This window comes from Neolamprologus multifasciatus, chromosome 1 (genome assembly GCF_963576455.1).
Source record: "Neolamprologus multifasciatus chromosome 1, fNeoMul1.2, whole genome shotgun sequence".
Classification (NCBI taxonomy): domain Eukaryota; kingdom Metazoa; phylum Chordata; class Actinopteri; order Cichliformes; family Cichlidae; genus Neolamprologus; species Neolamprologus multifasciatus.
The window spans coordinates 36,388,451-36,408,491 of record NC_140439.1 but is presented as its reverse complement, the minus strand read 5'-3'; the positions used below and the strand labels follow the sequence as shown (position 1 = coordinate 36,408,491).

The 20,041-nt window shown below is 40.1% G+C and overlaps 1 protein-coding gene and 1 long non-coding RNA gene across 3 annotated transcripts in view; both read right to left on the bottom strand.

Moving 5' to 3' along the window:
* LOC146526191 (neural-cadherin-like) overlaps positions 1 to 20,041 on the bottom strand; it is a 381,462-nt gene that overhangs the window by 297,531 nt on the left and 63,890 nt on the right. The window lies entirely within an intron of this gene.
* Positions 1,731 to 20,041, bottom strand: part of LOC146526193 (uncharacterized) — a 19,717-nt gene continuing 1,406 nt past the window's right edge. The window contains exons 1-2 of the long non-coding RNA XR_014869204.1: positions 15,724 to 20,041; positions 1,731 to 14,868 (exon numbers count right to left, since the gene is read on the bottom strand). The exon at positions 15,724 to 20,041 is cut by the window's right edge and continues 1,406 nt beyond it. This is a non-coding gene — a long non-coding RNA (uncharacterized LOC146526193). The remainder of the gene's footprint in view (positions 14,869 to 15,723) is intronic.

The following is a 20,041-nucleotide window of genomic DNA, read 5'->3' as shown; positions in this document are numbered from 1 at the left end:
ATGATCCACCAGTAGCATATGGGCTATATACGGACTACAAACAGATAATTGAAATCGTATCCTCTTCCTTTAGATTCTGGACATTCATATGCAGACATCTGTTCATAGAGATGATCCATCCTGTGGTCAACTTGTTTTTCAGGTTACTGAAGAAATAATTGGTGTTCATTACCCACAGTGAGGCCAATGTAAAGATATTTGTCACACACTAGAGAGGCCTTTGTTTTTTTTAATAAATCCCTGTGCTGGATGAGGTCTCACTACTTCAGAGAGGTCTGAAAGGTTACGCTCAGAGCCTTTTTGGGGCAGGATAACCTGACCGAGTCTTCTATTTCAAGTCTCATTTTATGCCACTGCAGAGACCTCAAAGATGGCTTGGCTGCTCATCGCCTAATTTAACAGATAGTACCGAACATCACAGTGTCTCTTTACCTGGACCTACGGGTAAAGTTAAAAGGTGATATAAATAAAACTTGCTGCAAAAGGATACACTTTGGAACTGACAACCATACCATCTCTAACATGTATTCTCCTCTCATACGTTCCCATATGGAAAAGAAATAGTAAAAACTTATATGACTTAACTCATGAAAGTGGCCACTTTCTCATTACTTTCATATATTGTTTTAGTAAGTATCCAAAACATACAAGACAAGTTTCATTATATAATTTTTCAAGGGATCTTATATCTGTTTTCACTCTTGTATGCTTTTCATACAAGTTTCACACAAGACAGATACAAACTTTATAAGATTTATATACATCTTTTCCATATGGGTTCAGCTTTTGTATAATTAATGCATTCTTATTTTACATTTCACACCTGAAAGGTTACTGCTACATGAGTGAAGAGCTTTTCTCACTTTAGTTCCACAACACACCATAAATCAAATTAAGTTAGTTAAAGAGTTCAAAGGGTTGTTTCAATGAATTTTCCATTAAGTACACAAGCTTACCATTATCCTCCCAAAGCCAATAATTGGTCAATCCCTTCCTGAGATTACTCTACTTACCATCTGGATCTAAGACTGTCTTACCAACTGTGATACCAGCTATTGTTTACAACCTACTCTCTATTGCTCCAGTTAGAAGGGATTAGTCTTGATACCTCAGGTGACGCAAACCTCGGAGCACAATAGGAAGACCATGTGTCCCCTATTTAACAATCTACTAATTAGCCTACTAAATCCTTTAATTAACTTAAGGGCAGACACGTGCAAGCCAAAACACTGGATGCGTGCAGATGTTTGTGTGTGTTTAAGCGTCACAGCTCGATTTGCAGTTCAGCTGAGGTAATGTCTGGGATCTTTGGCTTTATTAAGTCCTATTAAGGTGCACTGGGATTCAGAAGGTATTACAACCTTCAGCCTCTTGTCTCTCTTGCATCTTGCCTTTGCTTCACCATTTAGCACAAAAAATGGACTGATATCAAAGTCACTGCATTTATTCGGTAAAAGTTTAAGCAACAGCTGTTCAGACAGAGCCAAGTGCTCGGAGGAAAGCTCGCTAATGCAGTTGCCGTTGGTCCCAAACGCACAGCTCAAGCCTCGTGTCATCCCAGTTATTTTTGCTAAAAGCAAAATGTCAGCTGACAGAGAAAATCTTAACCCTAGCCTTAAACCAAAGCAGTGTCTTTTTCCTTACCACAGAGCTTACTTCATCAAAGTTTTGCATTTTAGTTTGTACAGTTTCTTGGAAATGAAGGTCCTTTTCTTTTTCTAAAATGGAAACAGAGGTAAACTTTTGCTAAAAGTTTGGTTATAACAGCAGTAACTGGAGCAGTTGGTACTTTTAACTGAAATTAACAAAAAGCAGGGACAATTTATAGCACATCTCTGGAATTCTGTCCGTGTCTTTTGAATTTGTGTGTTTTGGGGGTGATTTCCATGTAAGGCTATTGTGAGATCTGCGCTATTTTCTATTGTTTTTGTGATAACTTTGTCCTTCTCTGCAGCAGGGGCTCCGCATGGATTGTATAAAAGATGGATGTAACTTCCAGGTCTGAAAAGTGAAGCCAATCTGCAGGTGCCCTAAACCTGTATTCTTTTCCATGGCCACCAGGGGGCAATACTTGTGGGGGCGAGAAGATTTTTAGCCCTATAGAAGTCTAGTGTATTTGTTATTGAAAGTCATTAGCCAGTGAGTGTAAAATTTTACAGTCTAATTTGCACCTTGTTTGCCAAATCGTGGTTTCAAAAACTACAGCGGAAATGCCTGCCTTGAGGCTTCAAAAGGGAACTTGAAGCATGAAAATTAGCCAACAGATTGGTTGCTTTTGACACTGCCCCCTGCTGACAGCAAACGGCTACAACTTCTTTAGGGCAGTCTACAAATCTCTTTGCAGGCTCCGTCAAAAGTATGCCTCAGAGGTACCTTTGATTGTATGTTGTTCCCATGTGGAGCCAGTGCCTTATTGTTTTTATTGCTCCTCTTCCTCTCTATCTGGAAGCTTTAGCTTCTGTGTGATACTCTTTTGTACCTCATTACCTTAATGTTTAACAGAATTAGCTATAAAATACTTATTGGCCTGAACATATTTTCCTGTATTTTAATTCACCTATCGAAAACGTTATTTATTCATTCATGTTTTAGCTTTTTTATGTGTTGATGGCAACAAAATCAAAAGAAGCAGATATTTAATTTCAAGTCAATCCTAAGTCCTTGACCCCCAATCGAGAGGTTTGTAAAGTCAATGCCGAGTCTCACCGGCCCAACACCTTACTAAGTGACTGAACGGGAGAATCAACTGCTGTCATCAACCTAATCTATCATGTCCCTTGAAGACACACCATAAAGTCAGTAAATGAGTTTTCAAGCCCCTAAGCGACTTAATTTATATCTGAAGTACTGCTATTTCAGCAGACAAGGTTTTAATATAGCTCGGCCCTATTGCAGAACTTCAGTCAAAGACAATGCATGTCCTCTGCTCGCCATCACTCAACACAAACCTGCTTCCCAGCTGTCACTAAATCAACCATTTCATTAAACAGACCTGCCTTGGATCCATGCACAGCAGAGACCAAAACAAAAACAAGTACTTTCTTTTTTGCTTTTGTTTTTGTCTGAATTCCGACGTCAATAAAGACTTGCCATTATCCATTTTCTTAAGTTTTTCTGGGAAACGTCGAGATGTTCCCAGAACAGCTGAGGGAAATAATCTCTCCAACGTGTCCTGGGTTGGCATCCAAGTCACATGCCCAAACCATCTCAACTGGCTCCTTTCAATGTGAAGGAGTACCAGCTCTACTCTGAGCCCCTCTCAGATGGCTGAACTTCTCACCCTCTCTCTAAAGCAGAGCCCAGAATAAAAAACAGAATTCAATTTCAATGGGCCGTCTGAAAAGTTATTTATAAATTTGACAGGTAATATATTATTTTCCCCTACATATCCTGTAGTCATCAGCAAAAGAGACGAGCGGTTTCATCTATACAATCTGTAGCAGTCTTCGAGCACGTAGCCTAATTAATCTGAAAGCTGTTAAAGCAAATGAATTTTAAATGAAAACAAATTGGGCAATTACTATTCATTTTTCTCACAAATAGGTCTTTGTCATGCCAACAGTTAACTATTACATCTAATACACTATTACAAGGTATTGATCATTTCATTGATAAATGAATTAATTGTTCAACTAATACAATCACAGAAATAATAAAATGATTATCATAAATTTACCCAGAGAGCTAAAAGAGCAGCTCCCACCCAAAGGTTTCCAATTAATTACACATAACAAACTGCAAAAAACACAAAAAAATATGAATTTATTATCAAAGTACTTGCCAGCTAATCTATTAATGAACTCACCATTGCAAGTCCATTTTGTCTGGAGATAATTTGGTGTTTTTCTCTGTAAATTAAGAGTGGAAACCAAGATGCTGCATGGATCATGTGGATTCCAATTAAAATGGTAACAGAAGACTTCTGATAGCCACGAGTTACACAGACATTATAATCCATCCCTCCATCTGTCTTCCTGCTTCACCATGTGTGGCTGCAGACTTTTTGTTTTTTGGTCTTTGGGCAAAGCCAGAGAACAGAAATTGGGAGGACGAGCTACATATTTCCATATTCTCTCTCTTCTGCACTGGTTCTTCTGTCAAGTTCTCTCTGCTGATTACAGAAAATGGGAGTTAATCGTTTCATCTCTCATCTACACTCAGTTCCAGCAGTTGCAGAAGGCTAGCGGAGGGGGCCGGGAGTCTCACAGATAATGAGAGATAAAACCATGATGGATCTGGCAACCCACTTGTTTGGGCTCACTGGGAATGGCAGTTGAAAGCGTACATTATGAAAATATGGACTCCAGTCCAAAACCTTGAGGCTGGCTTAGTTCCATCTGTGAGAAAAATAAATGGAGAGGGAGAGCAGAGGAAAGAATAGCAGAAAAAGGAAGAAAAACTGGGAGACAGCTCAAGTGAGAAAAAAACAGAAAGCTAATAAATGTGGGTTTATTCACGTATAAATGTTCTTTCCCAAGACCATCTCTATGATTCTGACAAAATGACGAGTATTGAGTGACAAAACATTTCGTATACATGCATTTAAAAAAAAGTCACATCCTACCCCTAACTTTAAATGGAGGCTACTGTTTTATTTGTGAACATAGCACACTGACGTTTTTATTTTGCAGATAAGTACCTTATGATTAATTGATGTAAACTGTTTCATAGTCTTGAACCACCACTTATTCAATGAGGGAGCGATAGTGAGATCGGGCACCTTGTTTCGAATTACATGAGCCTGGTGAAAGGTCATCAGTTGTACTCAGTTTGATAAACTAGGCAACATCCTCTGCCTACTACTGTAGGTGTCATCTCAGTCAGCTGTGATCGTTCCACACTGCTGAATGGAAGTAACAAGCAGTGGATTCCAAGTTAGAAAAATAACAAAACTCTACACTTGGATGCTAGAGTGATGATAGAGCTGTAAGTTTGAAACCCATCTTTCAACTTAACTTTCATTTTGTCACGTTTACCTTCATTTTCACAGGTTATTTGATGTTACAAAGTGTCAACAACAGTTGCCACTGCGGTCGCTATGCGCACTACTTCACACGCACTCTTCCAGGGCTGAAAAAAGATGACAGTATGAAGGTTCTTCATGTGGCCACTTGCTACTCTAATAGTTATCAAACCCCATAGATTTCCATGTTAAAATATATTGCCTGGTACAAAAAAAACATTTCGATGTATATAGCTAAGTTTTGAGTAGGGATGGGTACCGGTATCCGGTGCCATGATGGCACCGGTTCTGACATAAACGGTAGTAACCAGACCGAAAAGCAGCGCACATTTCGGTGCTTTTTTTTCTTGAGCTGTGATACACTTTAGATTCTAGCCAATCATTTTACGTTTCCGGGGATAGTAGGCGGGTCCAGGTACGTACGTTCTTTTAGAGCAGAGCTACAGATTAAAAACGCCCAAGGCGAAGCGGTCAAAAGTCTGGCTGTACTTCACAGCAAAATAAGCAAACTCAGCAGCTGCAACAAGTGCTTTAAGGTGATACTGTGATACTGTGCAAAGGAGATAACACCTCAAATCCAATGAAACACCTGGCGACGCATAGCGTTTTTTTTTAAAGCCGAGAAATGCGCCGTATTTGATAGCTTGCTGCGAGACCTCACACCGAGCACATCTACTGCGGGTGTGGTGCCTGTTATCGACCCGGAGTTAGCAACATCCCCCAAAAACACAAATAGGAGAGTCCTGGCCCCTAGCCCTGCCAGTGTAGCAGAAATGATGATGATGATGATGATGCAGCAGCAGCCGTTCTTCTCTGCGTGAGTAGCTTAATGTTGTTCGTGTGTAATTTAGGTTGAGTAGGCTAACCACGTTATTACATTAATGCATGTAAGGTGAACAGCAAACACCATCATAGCTACATGCAGCTGTCTTCTTGTTTGATGGCAGATACTCCCTTCACCCTGGCCAAAAAGGCTAAAATGACCAAAGAAAAAGTGGAAAACAGTTAAACATGAGAGGTTTTTGGACAAAGTTTGTGTTTTTTCCATTGTTTAAGCACTGCTTCCAGCCCAGAGTGATACCATACTGTATATGCCCCATAGCTGCAGAAAAGGCTAACATTGTTATCTTTTTACAAAAAAACAGCTGAACATGAGAGGTTTTTGGACCAATTTTGTGTTCTCCATTCTTTAAGCACCGGTTTGAGCACCGTTTAAGCACCGGCACCGTTTCAAAAGTACCGGTTTGGCACCGGTATCGGATAAAACCTAAACGATACCCATCCCTAGTTTTGAGGGTTTTTTTCTTTCCATTGCTACCGCTAGATTTCTGCTTGCCTTTATCTTCACTAAACAAAGTTGCCAAATGGGTGTTCCCAATGAAGGTTTTGGTGACCAACGAAACATTTTCAAGTAATTAAAATAATATGGCTTACGTGATTAATTGTACTTCGAACAGCCCATCCAAAAAGTATTATTTTGGTGAGTGAAATTTGGTGCAATGCAGTTTGGTAATAGCTGATAATATAGCACCCTACACTGCTGGCCCACAGACTCCACTTTTACTCCAAAGACTTTTGATGACAGAGGTGAAAATGTAAACATTAGGCTTTCAAAACAGATTTTCACAAATTATTGGGAGATGTCAAAACATTCAATGATCTCTTAGTCATTTCTGTCTTGGTCTCTGCTAAATAACAACTCTACCAGAGGGTAGAGGAGGGCACCTACTGAGGAGATGTATGGGATCAAATGTTATTAAATGAGCTGGTGACATTTCAGTCAGATGGTGCAGGCCTTCAGTGTGGGATGAAAGTTTGGCTAAATTTACAAAATTTGGTTTTGGTCCACCAACGTTCTCAGTCAGACAGCAGAGAAATGGAGATGACTGGTTAAGCTTAACTATGTAATCAATTATCTACTATCCTTTGTATGAAAGTTTACTACTAGTGTAGATTTTAACATTTATGCACTGATCGTATAATCTTCCTGCCCAGTGACTGCAGGTATAAGTCAGTTATATGCAGCTTAGCTGAGACCCCATGTTGTGTTGATGCACAGTCGCAGTAAAAAAAAAAACTAAAAGTGTGTCATTAAGCGCAGTAGGGGTGGGGGTGGAGAGAGCACCTTTGAGTGAAACGCCACGACTCCTCTCCTCATTTTATACAGCCCCATAATGCCAACAAACAGCACAGCATGAAAAGCTGCTAAACGGATTATTAAACGGATTATTAACGAGCAAGCGTGAGAGGATTAGTCATGTTGCTTTGAAGTCAATCTGAGGAAGAAGAAATTGACTTGGAACACACTACAGTTCCCTTCTCTCCCTCACCTTTTTCTTTCTATCCCTTTTCTATTTTTGAGTAAATGAAGGGGGGGTGGGGGGAGGGATAGTTCAGTCACAAACCCACACCTTGGCAGCAGACCTATAGATGCTTGAGCTATGCAGACAAACCAACACTCCTTCTTCAACACTTGAAATGTGGAAAAGTGGGAGGTATTCATTATCGGTAAAGCACCCTCTCTATATAGTCCATTTTCTAGTTCTATTAATTATGCTGCTTTACAGAGGTGGCAAGACTATTCAAATCAAGAAAATGTTCTTGCACATGCAGCATTGTACAGACTGAACAAAGTATTTATTCATCGGTTCCTTTACTGAGGAAAATGTGGGGTTCAGCATACAAAGTTCTGTTTTTATCTTGCATTTTCATAAGAAATGCAAGATATTTACCTCTGTCCTCTACCTCTATTTACCTCATCTCCAGACAACTAGACAAATGTTATCTTTCTAGCCCCTGGCAACAAACAATGAAAAATATTTTCCTCGTTTTAATTTTAGCTGTTCCTCTAGTTTGCAAAGTTCGTCCCTCTAGTTTGCAGTTTGGGTCCAATCCAGTCAGTCAGTGCAAAAATGATCCAAAAACCTGTTTGAGAATCCTTTCAAATGATCCATTTCTTTTGTTCTGTCTTATTTCAGCTGTAACTGTGTAAGAAAAAACAAATAACAAGATGACTTGAGAAGTAGAAAAACACATTGTTGGTGAATTTTGTTGCTGCAGGCGTCAAACTGTCATCTCCCTCCTCACAAAGAGGTGACCATACCAGACGCCGGGATTTCATCTGCTTTGTTAAGGTCTCTTAGCAGCATCTGAGCGAGTGGGAGTGAAATCTGCACTATCCACATGCACTGCAGCCCTAAACAAATAAAGCCATTATCCAGCCGAGCTGTATGTGAATGACCGCATCCGTTACACTGGACATTTAAATCAAACTTTTTTTCCTGCTGTCACCTCCTTAGTACAAAGACTGTGTAATTTCTGACTGACCTCATGTTGGCCAGAGAATTCACAGCAAGCGAGTGGGTGTCATGTGTCCCGTGTTCTACTTCTGCTGTATTTATAGTATTGAGAACATATCTGAGAAAATCTGCTAGATTTGAGAAAGGGCTACTTCGATAAAAGCGCAGACCTTATCCTCCAGACAGCATCCAGAGTTCAAGTGAGAAAAACAATTTAAGTCTCACGCGCTGCCTCAAAATGTTATCCACACAACTTTGGTCCTCTGTCCCATTGGCAGTGTTGGGAAGGTTACTTTTAAAATGTATTCCATTACAGAATACATGCCCCAAAATGTATTCTGTAACGTATTCTGTTATGTTACTCAATGAGAGTAACGTATTCTGAATAGTTTGGATTACTTAATATATTATCATGCTGTTTACAACTACATGAATGTACTATTGCTGTGATTTATTACTGTTACTGAAGGTCCGCGGCTCCGAACTGTAGTAAAGGGACCTCTGGCTAATACGGTGGGTTCTGTGTCGGCTCGTAGCCGAAAACTAGCTTTACTTTGTTGTCTGGGTCACTTTGCTAGCAGAGACAGAGAGAGGCATTGAAAGGCTGCTCCAACGGAACTTATTATTTCAGAGGAAAACACCAACACGGTGTACAGTCGAGTCTTAATAGTTTACTTACAACTGGGCTCGTCAGGCGCTCTTCTTGGCTGCAGTGGTTATTATTATATTTACATGCTTCCAGCTCCCGTTTTTGCTGGATGACAGCTCGTACTTTTCCTTTTTCTCCCTCCCTCGCTCACAGACACATAACGTGTATGGCAGTCCATTCTCCCTGCAGCACGGACTACACTGCCCATGATGCTACATTCTTTAGAGCTATACCTGTAGCATTCTGCCTATTAGCTTAGCACAACAACAACAAAAAGGCCTCTCTCACCCAGGAAAGAGAGAGAGCGTCACCCTGTAACCATGGCAACCGTAACGCTGCCGCCTGGAACAACAGAACGTAGCTGTCAAACAAAACCCAAACAGTCCTGACCTGCCACAATATGAAACAGGGAAGTACCGCCGTGTAATCCATTTATTTCAACAAAGTAACTGTATTCTAAATACCACCTTTTTAAACGGTAACTGTAACGGAATACAGTTACTCATATTTTGTATTGTAAATACGTAACGGCGGTACATGTATTCCGTTACTCCCCAACACTGCCCATTGGTATTATTTATTTATTTGGTGGTGGGGGTGATTTTAATCATACCTGCGTGTGTTTTTGTAAGCCCATGCGCTCATCCATGCACAGGTGACTTTGTGTGTCTGAATGAATCATGTGACACTGATTAATCTGTCAGGTAAATATCACATTTCTGCGATGTTTTGGGTTGTTTTGGGGTCATTTCTGACTCAAAACGATAAGCTGGTTATCAAATTCTGCGACTGCCTGATAAAAACTAATCATTTTAATAAAGTGTTTTGGAGCAGCCCAACAAATTAAAAAATGCTGTTTTAGTAAATAAATTAAATCAAAATCAGCCAAATTAACTTTTTTGGATATTCATATTTTTAGGTAGATATTTTTCATAATAGCTATTTCAGGTTAAATATGTGTAAAAATAAGTTGTGTGAATTTGATTCCTGAGATGAGTCAGAGGTCAAACCATCTTCAACTCTTAATTTTATTCAACAATTATGCTTCTGGTGTTATTAAATAATACATTTTAAAAAGAGACAGTATAATAACCAAAAATGTGGTTCGCCACAGAGGGTTAAGGAATCCATAACATTTGTGGACTTCTTTTTTTGCCCATCATCCCGCTAATGAGTTATGAGGTCACAATATATCACAAGTAGTTCCAGCTCAGTATGCTTTTTCTTTTTCTCTCTTCTGTTCAGGGTGAAGGTATATAAGAATATAATCCTCTCTAACCATGATTTTCAAGCATATCCTTGTCACTAATTAGAAGCACATTTTAATTATTTTTTTTCCACAAAGCCCTGTTCTCATTACTGTAACATTGACGCTAATCAGCACTTTGAGGTTACTGAGTGTGTATTTGCCATGTTTGTGCGTGTTTCAGGAGCAATTTCTAGTGTTTGTAGGTCATCCTAATCTACCCTGAAGCCTCAGTGCTCCACGTTGACTGTATCAGTCTGAGGGGAGCCCAGTAAACCAAGGTAAGCACGCTTAGAAGGGTTACTGCATGCCATTCAACCTCTCACTGAAGTTTAAAATACCTAAAAGCATGAGTAAACATCAAGTGAGCCACGGACGATCCCATCCAAACCATCCAATTAAGATTATTTATCACACCACAACATATGAAGCACCTGCAGTTAATGTTCATCTGATTATATAACAATAGACTTTCTGTTCTTCTAATTTGTATCTGACCTGCAACCAGTGCAGATTTCTATGAACATCATAACAGTGTATATATTATGTTATATACCTTAATACAAATGCACATAAACACATTTGAATTTCCTGCAACTCCAATAAGTATTCTTTAAGGCTTTTATAATGTGACACTGGCAAACTATTCAGGCAGTGTTTCAAAAAGAAACGTTAAAATGTATTTTCAGGGCATCTAAACATGAAACACGACCTTAGATCACTTATGCACTACAGTAGGTTCTAATGTTCATTATGTAAAATGATGATTCACAGCGGACATCTAAAGTTAAAACTAAAAAGGTAAAGGCACTGATAGTGACAATATGACAATATTCTGCAGGCATAACATTTTCCCAACAACAACCAGTCATTTATTGTTATGATTCCTCGTGTTTGTAGAAGTACAATAACCATCAGCTATAAGGCTCCTCTCCTGTGTAACTAGCTCCCAGCGTGATTTGTGGATAGAGGCATCATCTCTACTTTTAAGATTTGACTTGAAATTTTTCTTTTTTATAAAGCTTATAGTTATAGCTGGACCAGATGATCTTGAACTTTCTCTTAGTTCATCTAGCCTCAAGCTAGGAGACCTCGAACATTGCACGGCGTCCCTCGCCTCTTTGCTCTTTTCTCTCCCCGTGTGTTGTGTATTAACTGCTGTCATTACTTTTGTCTGCTCTCCTCTAAGTTTGTTCTTTTTGTTGTTTGTCTCCCTTTTCTTTCTGCTCTCACCCCAACTGCTGGCACCAGATGGTCGGTCCTCCCTGAGCTTTGTTCTGCGTTAGGTCTCCTCCTGTAAAAAGCAAAGTGCTGCTTACAGGGGATTGCCTGATCCTTGGGGCTCTCTCACTTTGTAGAGTCTTTACCTTACAATATACAGAACCTTGAAATGACTGTTGAAGTTTAACTTTAAAAAATAAATTATTGTGAACCTATTTTTCATAACAAAACCAAATATCACATATTAACCCTTTAAAGCCGGTCGGAGCGGACACGCTCCGTTTTGCGTAACTATTTTTAAATCTCGGTAGCTCTGCAACCACGTAAGCTAGCGCAATATTTTTTTTGCATATGAAACCGGAGAAGTTGTACTTACATCTTATGCCATCAGCTTGTCCTAGGTCACAGTTTCCTTCCACATATAGCTTTGCAAAAACTGCATAAAAAGCGCTTGCATCAACAAAAACATAATATTCCAGAAACACGCTTTGCCGATCCGATCAGCTGTTCGTAACACTTGAAGACACTTAAAATAAATTTCCTGTGGTGGGAAACTAGTTTGTGCAACTTTTTTGTATTTACAGTTTTGAGGGATAAGCCTCTTAAATTTCTCTAACTAGAAATATATGTAAAAAAAAAAACAAAAACGATTTTCAATTTTTTTGTAGTTTATTGCACTTTTTTGCAATTTATGTAATTACTATGCACTTAATGCATACATATTATTAAAATTTGGGCTATAATGGTTGTATTGATGTATAGCAACTTGAAATGCTCCCAAAAATGGCTCCACAGCATGTAAAAATATAATATAAGCTCTGGCGCACTTGGTTCTATGGTAGGTCTTAAAGGGTTAATATACATCCTGTATGTTTACATATTAAAAAATAATCTTTAAATATATAAGTGTGAGATGAAATGAGAAAAACGAGTCTTACAGTATGTGTGAAATTATTTCAGGGAATGGATGAACTACGTTTCCAGAACCAGGTTACGTATGCAATTAACCCACTGTATCAGATGTCTCAGCGCTTGAAGAAGGTCAGGCTTTGTTTACACTCGTTAGTCCATTTTTGCCTCGGAGTTTATTACTCATCACTCACTGAGTGTTAGATGGAGGCGCGTCTTAAAGCCTTCTCGCAGCACCGAATTCTCAAAAACGGTCCCGTCCGCCGCTGACGGAGATTAAAGCACTTGACTATTGTGTCTACCTGGCACATCTGAAAGTGGATAACCGAGACTCAAGTCCACTTCAGCTTAGCTCACCCTGCTGTGATCCAAGATTAGCCACCTTGCAGAGTTAAGACTATTTTAGAATTTAACCCACTTAACCCTGGGCTAACTGGCGCTGAAGAAGGGGGCTTATTTAGCAGCCTTGAGCCAAACAGAGAGACCGTGCTGCGAATTTACAATGTGACTGGTGCTGACAGGGTAAAGCGCCCTCAGTATTTAGTATCCTTTTTTTCTGATGCTGACTCGTATCTTCAGCCTGCTATGATCCTGCTTTTGCCTCCAGCTTTGACATCCTCACAGAGACTACAGGGATCTGTGTCTCCATTCCCACAGTATCTGCCTAGAATAGATGTGCTGTGTCATAGCATCAGCATCACTCAAATCACGAAACTTGTTTTTATTATAAACATCTACATCCATGTCAGTGGGTCTATCTGCCTCTCCATCTGCATGGTTTGGAGCAATTTTATTTTTGTGTCCCACTCATCTCTGCAGAGTGATGTGAAATGGCAAGTCGTCAGACCGACACTCCGCTGTGGGCGATGAGTATCTGTCATCATGGAGGAACCCTCAGTGTGTGTGTGTTGCTTGTGTGTTTTGCCAAGGAATGCTTGTTTGCGAGAGTGTACATGAATTTGTGTACATTTAAGTGGACGCGAGGACAACAGGGTTCAGTTTTATCCAACAAAGCTCAAGTGCAAACTATAACTGCTGGCACAGCTGGCACCCTCTAGCGCACTCAAACACACACACATGCACACACGCAGAGCAAAGTATACCAAAGCAGCTGGTGTACACAGGCGCAGTCTCTAACTAGTTCATCCATATTTATGACTGCAACGACGCAATACATTTAAATACAAAGCCAACAACTTATTCAAAGAATGAAATCCAGCTTGCTTAAACCGCACATTTGTGCAGGTTCTCTTACCAAACTCACGGCCCAAACTAAACCTACTCACACAACAGTTTTCTGCATTCATATTTAAGAACAATCAATAATCTATGTGTGACCATCCACTACGCTTATTTTTAACTGGGTTAGAAGTTGTTGCTCATCTTTAATCACTTGCCAAGTCATTCAGTTGGTGATTCTATTTTATAACAAGATGCACTTTTATCTAATCGTTTGTTTGTCTTTTCTTCAGTGGGTTTGCTTACTCCATGCACTGAATCATTGCTTGCTTTGGCTGAGTGCCTTTTGCTCTTGAGCTTTTTTCCTGTTCTCCACTGCACTTCAGAGGATTACCTGTCAGTCAAAGCATGTGTCTGTTGAGTAAATCCGTGCTTTCAATTTGAGATCATATGGCTATCTGCCAATGTTCAGGTACGCACATACAAGACAAATGTATGATTGCATTAACACTAAGGAAGCCCATCTCATTTTAATTGACCGTGATACATGGTGCATTAAAAAAATGTCAACTTTTTCTAAAGAAATTTTTTTAACGCAGCTGAATTGTGTTTTAAGAATTAAATATTTACAGTGGCAAATGTATCTCTGGAAACGGAGAAATTATATCAACCTAACCTAACCTGGGACTAAGCTTTAGACTTGAATGTCACTTAGTTATTAAAAGTGTCATATATATATAACTTAAATAATATGATGCTGTGGAGGAGCAGTGACAACTCACAACCCACGTTTATTAGGTATTTTGTTTCACTTTTTGAATGCCAATGTTTTTAATATAGAGTGTTTGAAACCAGTGCTGAGCTGAAGGCACAGGTGCCAGAAAAAGATTGGCCCAACAACAAAGGAACATAGTACATCTTGTTTATTATTACATGATTTATTTTTATGACTTACATTGTGGATTGGACATGTCATGTAGCCTTTAATCCAAACTTCACCTCAAAGTTCCAAATAATAAAATTAGCATTTACATTTGCATTTCATTTTAATTGTCTCTCGGTTCCCTCGTATGCCACCTTGCTGTAGACTTTCCCAGCATGCACTGACAAAGTAAACTACAGGTAAAATAAAAGCGACTCAAAATGACCACGTCGTCAGCTTGACCTCTCCTTGCAACACTAAATTTGCTTGTGTTTCACTCAATCAGTATATAAAACACATCACACCAATTCACTGGTCTATCAGTAGTAATACAAGATCCTCCCGTTTATCTAAAAAGCCCTGTATGGTGTGGCTCCTTCCTACATATCCAACTTCAGCTTCCAGTTAGAAGCTGTTCAGATCCTTCTGACTGTCTGCCGCTCTAGAGTTAAACTCAGAGGAGACTGGGCATTCTCAAAACTGTGGCTCTGTGCCTGCGGCTCGGTTCACTCTGGCACAGCTGGCTGCCGGCGGAGCCGGCGGGCACGCCGGTGCAGCCCCCTCTAGCTTCTGCCCGGTGGCTACTGGGTGACCCCTCGTCTGGGGATCCTCAGCCCTTCCCATGAAGGTGGCACGGATGCCCCTCCGGTGGTCCTCCTTGGGCTCTTGCACTCTGGGGCCTCTGGATGTCTGGGGCCTGGATCTCCTCCATGCCTGCTTCATGCCCTGGGGGACAGGGCTATGGCTCTCTACATCCTCTAGCAGACCATTACATGGGGAAACCATTTGAATACAAGCGCGCCGATCCACACAGGTGTGCACATGGGTGTTCACTGTTCGTAGACTTAAATCACACCTTTCTTGGCTGCTACTTCAAAGCACATTGTGCGCTGTCTGTGCTGCACAACAACATTCAATATTTAGTATTTACTGCTGTTTACACTTAGCTAGATTAATGCGATGGTGTTGTGTATAGTATGTTGCTTTGTTTTGTTTTTTTTGCTTGTTTTCTATTCTTTTTCTCTCAACAGGTGATCCCGGAGATATTTTTTCTTCCCCCCTTTTCTCACTGTCCCTCTCCCCTTCTGTTTTTCTTTTCCTTCCTCTTTCTTTCTCCCTTTCCTATCCCTCACTCATGTCTGTCCCGTCTGTAACAACTGAAAATAAAATAAATAATAAAAACAAAGGTCGATCAAATGGACCAATACGACAATGCCATGATGATCCATTTGGCAAAATAAATCCATTGGGTATCCTTGTTGGTCTTCAGACAACAATTCTGACGGCTAAAGAACCAAATGGGACAGGCGGAAAAAAAAAACCAAAAAAAAAAACCTGTGGAATAGCATTACCCTCACAGTCGAATCTGCTTCCTGCTGTGAACCTATATAATAAAGAAAAAAGTTTGAGTTTGAATACCATGCCATGGAATAATATGACAACTAGGCACGTGTACAGTTTGTTTTGCAAACATTTTATTAGAGAGATGCTTTTTAAAGCTCAAGGCTACGTCCACACGTACCCGGGTATTTTTGAAAACGCAGATTTTTCTATGCGTTTGCACCTTTCGTCCACACGTAAACAGCGTTTTCGGTCACTGAGTTTTTTAAAAACTCCGGCCAGGGTGGATATTTTTGAATTATTTTTGCATTTACGTGTGGACGAGAAAAATGCAGAAAACGCAGCGTCAAAGGTGTGCGCATTTTTTGACGTCACACTGTGCGCCACGTTATTGTTTCGGTGAAATGAATTTCTACAATACTGTTAATTGTTCTCTCTGTAGTGTTTACATGCTTACATATACACACACAGTTACTGTCCCTGCACACATACGACTCAGTTCTGCTTCTATGCCCCAGCTTTGTTTACTTTTTCCCACCGAGGCTTCTAGACTTCTGATTGGCCAACATTTCTACACGGTTAGGAATATAGCGCCACCTGTTGCTTTGGCACGTTCCTAGCAGCGTTTTCCTTCATTTCTGCCTTTACGTGTGGACGGGATTATTTTTTAAAACGAAAACGGAAAATTTGTTTCGTAGCCCAAGAATCAATGTGACACAAACAGTTTTGGAGTTTCACTAGAAAACTCCAAACAGCATCTTTTAAAGACTGTGTCACTGTCCGTGGTGCTGAAAAGCAGGCCTGCTCATTACAGAGTGACTTCAGTATTTCGGGATTTCAAGATGTACACATTCCTCGGCGACAATAGACGTACAAATGTGTGGCTTGACTGATGTGGTTGTTCTGAGTAAGACATTAAGCACAGACATCAAGCTCTTAAGCACAAATTAAGCCTGAAATCACAGGGTGACAGCTCCAATTAGCTTTCGCAATGGGAGGATCATTTACAGATCATGCAGGTGTTTTCATGCAGGTGGCAAAGAATTCACAATCTTATATCACATCTCTATCCATCTCTATATAACAAAGAAGACAAAAAAAATCAACTGGAGACAGAACAGGGAGGGGGATATATGAAAACAGATTTTAAAAAACATGACTTTAAAGAATAGGAAACAACAACAACAAAGTTCTTTTAGATTTAAGGGAACAATGACAAATGAGGATACAAGCAAACAGAATGGAATTGGCAGTAAACGTAAAAGTAGCCCACACACCATGTTGCTCATCATAGCTACAGTGAAGATGCTCAGGATGACAGAGAGGAGAGTGAAGACGAGGATCCTAAAAGAGATTAGCAAATGTAAATCTGTTGTCAGAAACACAATCCGGGGCCACTTTGGGACAGATAAGTAGTTCTCTCCAGTGTTTTTCCTTGTTGCCACATAAAAGATTCGCTCATGCAGAGGTAATCATTTATTTCTGTGTTTGTTCTATACCAGGTTGTGCTCGATATTCTTAGCCTGATGCCAACTGATGAACACTCAAACCCAGGACATTCTGAGGGTTCTTAATGAGCCATCAAAACACTACATTTTTATCATTATGTCCTAGGACAGGTCGCCATACTCTTAAAAAGTCTAGGAACACAGTGAACTACACAGGTGAAAACAAACAGCAGCATTGATTTCACCTCCACCGAATTAATGATGAAAGACAGAAGTGGTGTGAACAGCTTTTCACCCGCTGTGGCTTGTAATCTACTCTCAGTCATTTCACTCCAATCACAACCTTTCTCTCTCTCTCTCACTTTCTCTTCAGCTTCCAGATAACTAATCCTGCAGCTTTGCAGTCGAGTAGAGCAGGTTGAAGCTTGGCTTTTCCTTGTGCATGCTTTTGTCTTCTTGTTTAAGAACTGGGACATCGAAAAAAAAACGAATAAGTTGTTTTGTTTCAAAGGGCCGTCTAAGGGTCTAGTTTTGTTTCACTTTTAATCTAGGAATTAGGTTTAACCGAACCATGGAGTCCCACTGGAACACTGGAATTGGGTCTTATAATGGATCAAATGCGTTTATATAAGCATGTGCTTATAAATAAAACTGGGGATTAGGAGCAAATAAGCAAAGATGCTTTGATTTAACCCCATGTAGTGCGTTTCTATGACAGTACATGCACATCAGGATTGTTTTTCTCAATTCTGAATCATAGAAAAAGGCAAGCAAATCCACCCATCCATCACTTCTAAACTCCTGCAGCCATTTAATAGCCCTCAAAAGTGATGAAGTACAAACATAAGTGTGTGTGTGTGTGTGTGTGAGTGAAATTTAGCTTTAAAGAGGGAATAAAAGAACTAAATTACAAAAGACTAAAAATGAAAACCATAAAACAATTATATACGAAGAATAAAAGCTTTTAAATGATCCTCATCAGAAAATACTATTGGTGTCTGCAGGCATACAATGACTCCAATTTGCCTCCTGTTTTAATGGCACTTAAAAGATGATGATTTATATTAAGCACTGCCATTAAACATATACACAATATGACATAACCTGCATACAGTCAACACTTTAAATATCTGAGACAGTGCAAAGTGCAAACACATACAAATCAGCACACAGTACACTCAATCACACACACACACCGAGTCTCTCGCTCTGTGTCCCCGAGGAAATGGCCATCACTGTCAATTAGGATCATTCTGCAGGGTGGCCAGTGTACTTCTCCACAGAGAACTCTCTCCCTCTTTGCCTTCCTCTTTCTCTGTCACTCTCACACACAGAAGGAAAATAATAATAATACACACATAAACCTCGTGGGATGCTGAGCCACTGACAGCCCATTACAATTCCACTGAGACGGAGGATGGTTTACAGGCACTTAAAACTCAGGAGACGCAGACAGACACGCACACATACATGCACACAAACAGACTCTTTAAACAAAGACATAAGGATGTGCAAACACACACACATATGCACACAAACAGACCTACATGTGCACACACACACACTCGCAGCCTAGCATGCAGTCTACCCAGGGAGATGTGCAGCATATCTCTGTTTAGCAGAGTGGTGTGCGAGACACCCGAGGCACTTTAATACATTTTCAATTCGATTGTGACAACAGTGAACCCCAGTCACTTCTGGACCCTGAAAATAAAGACCTGGTTAGATACACTTGCATGCAAACTGCGCGAAAGCAAGATTTCATGTAATGATACAGCCATCGTAACTCGTGACCCAAGTCACTCCAGCAGTCAGAAACACATAAGCACAAACTCTGATGATTCACTATATTTGCACAGACAGATATCTGGTGTCTGACTGTTGCTCCTTCCACTGAAAGACGGACTCACCACCGTGAGAGCTGCTTCTCGTCTCTATCTCTTGAAACTGTTTGAAGAGTGGCTTAGTCTCAATGTCCTATTTGCTCGTTACTGACACATCCTGTTCCTCACACTCGCTTGATCTCTAAAACACAGTATCAAAGTGTTGGCTAATACACTCTGAAATGTCATTCTTCCAAAGTGGCAGTATAAATCTCACATAGCAAATTTGTCAAAGTAATCTTTGGAGAATTCGTTTATTCACAAAGCTACATGTGCGTGGGTGTTATAAGTCACAAGTATGTCACACTGTGTACCTATGACCATTTAAGATTGAATAATAAGCTCATTCTATGTACACGTATAAGTGAACCAGGGTTAGGAACCAGGGATTATGGGTGCTCTATATCCTACATTTGACATTTTTTTCCACTTTTGTGTCTGTATGATGTCAGCAAAAGTGGACATGCCTAACATGTTCATCGCACTTGTTGTGAGCACACACGCCATAAACATAAACATGTTCTGTTTATGAGGGGCAGCCAGTCACAATCATGCTGACGTTCCACTTAAATGTAGAGGAAGTAAAAGGCTAGGTTCAGACTGTAAATGGTCTGAATGGGGGACTCATGCAAAGCTATTCTATTGGAAATATAAAATATGAAGCTAGAATATGAATAAAGTTAATGACCGAAACCAAAATAAGGCGACATGCAGGTCAAATCTTTCACTTCAACATTTTGCTGTGGAAACTCTAGAACACACATATGTGTGTGTGTGTTTGTGTGTGTGTGTGAGTGAGAGAGAGACAAAGGCAGAATGGGCACTGCATGTGGTGGAAACTCGAACTCTGCAAGCAAGAACTGGTGCCTCAATCAATACTAGAGAAGATGGCAAACTGCTTGCAATGAAAAATTAAAATAGAGATGAGAGATCTCTGTTCAAAGCAGGCGATGCTGCCCATTTTCATTTCATAGTTTCATT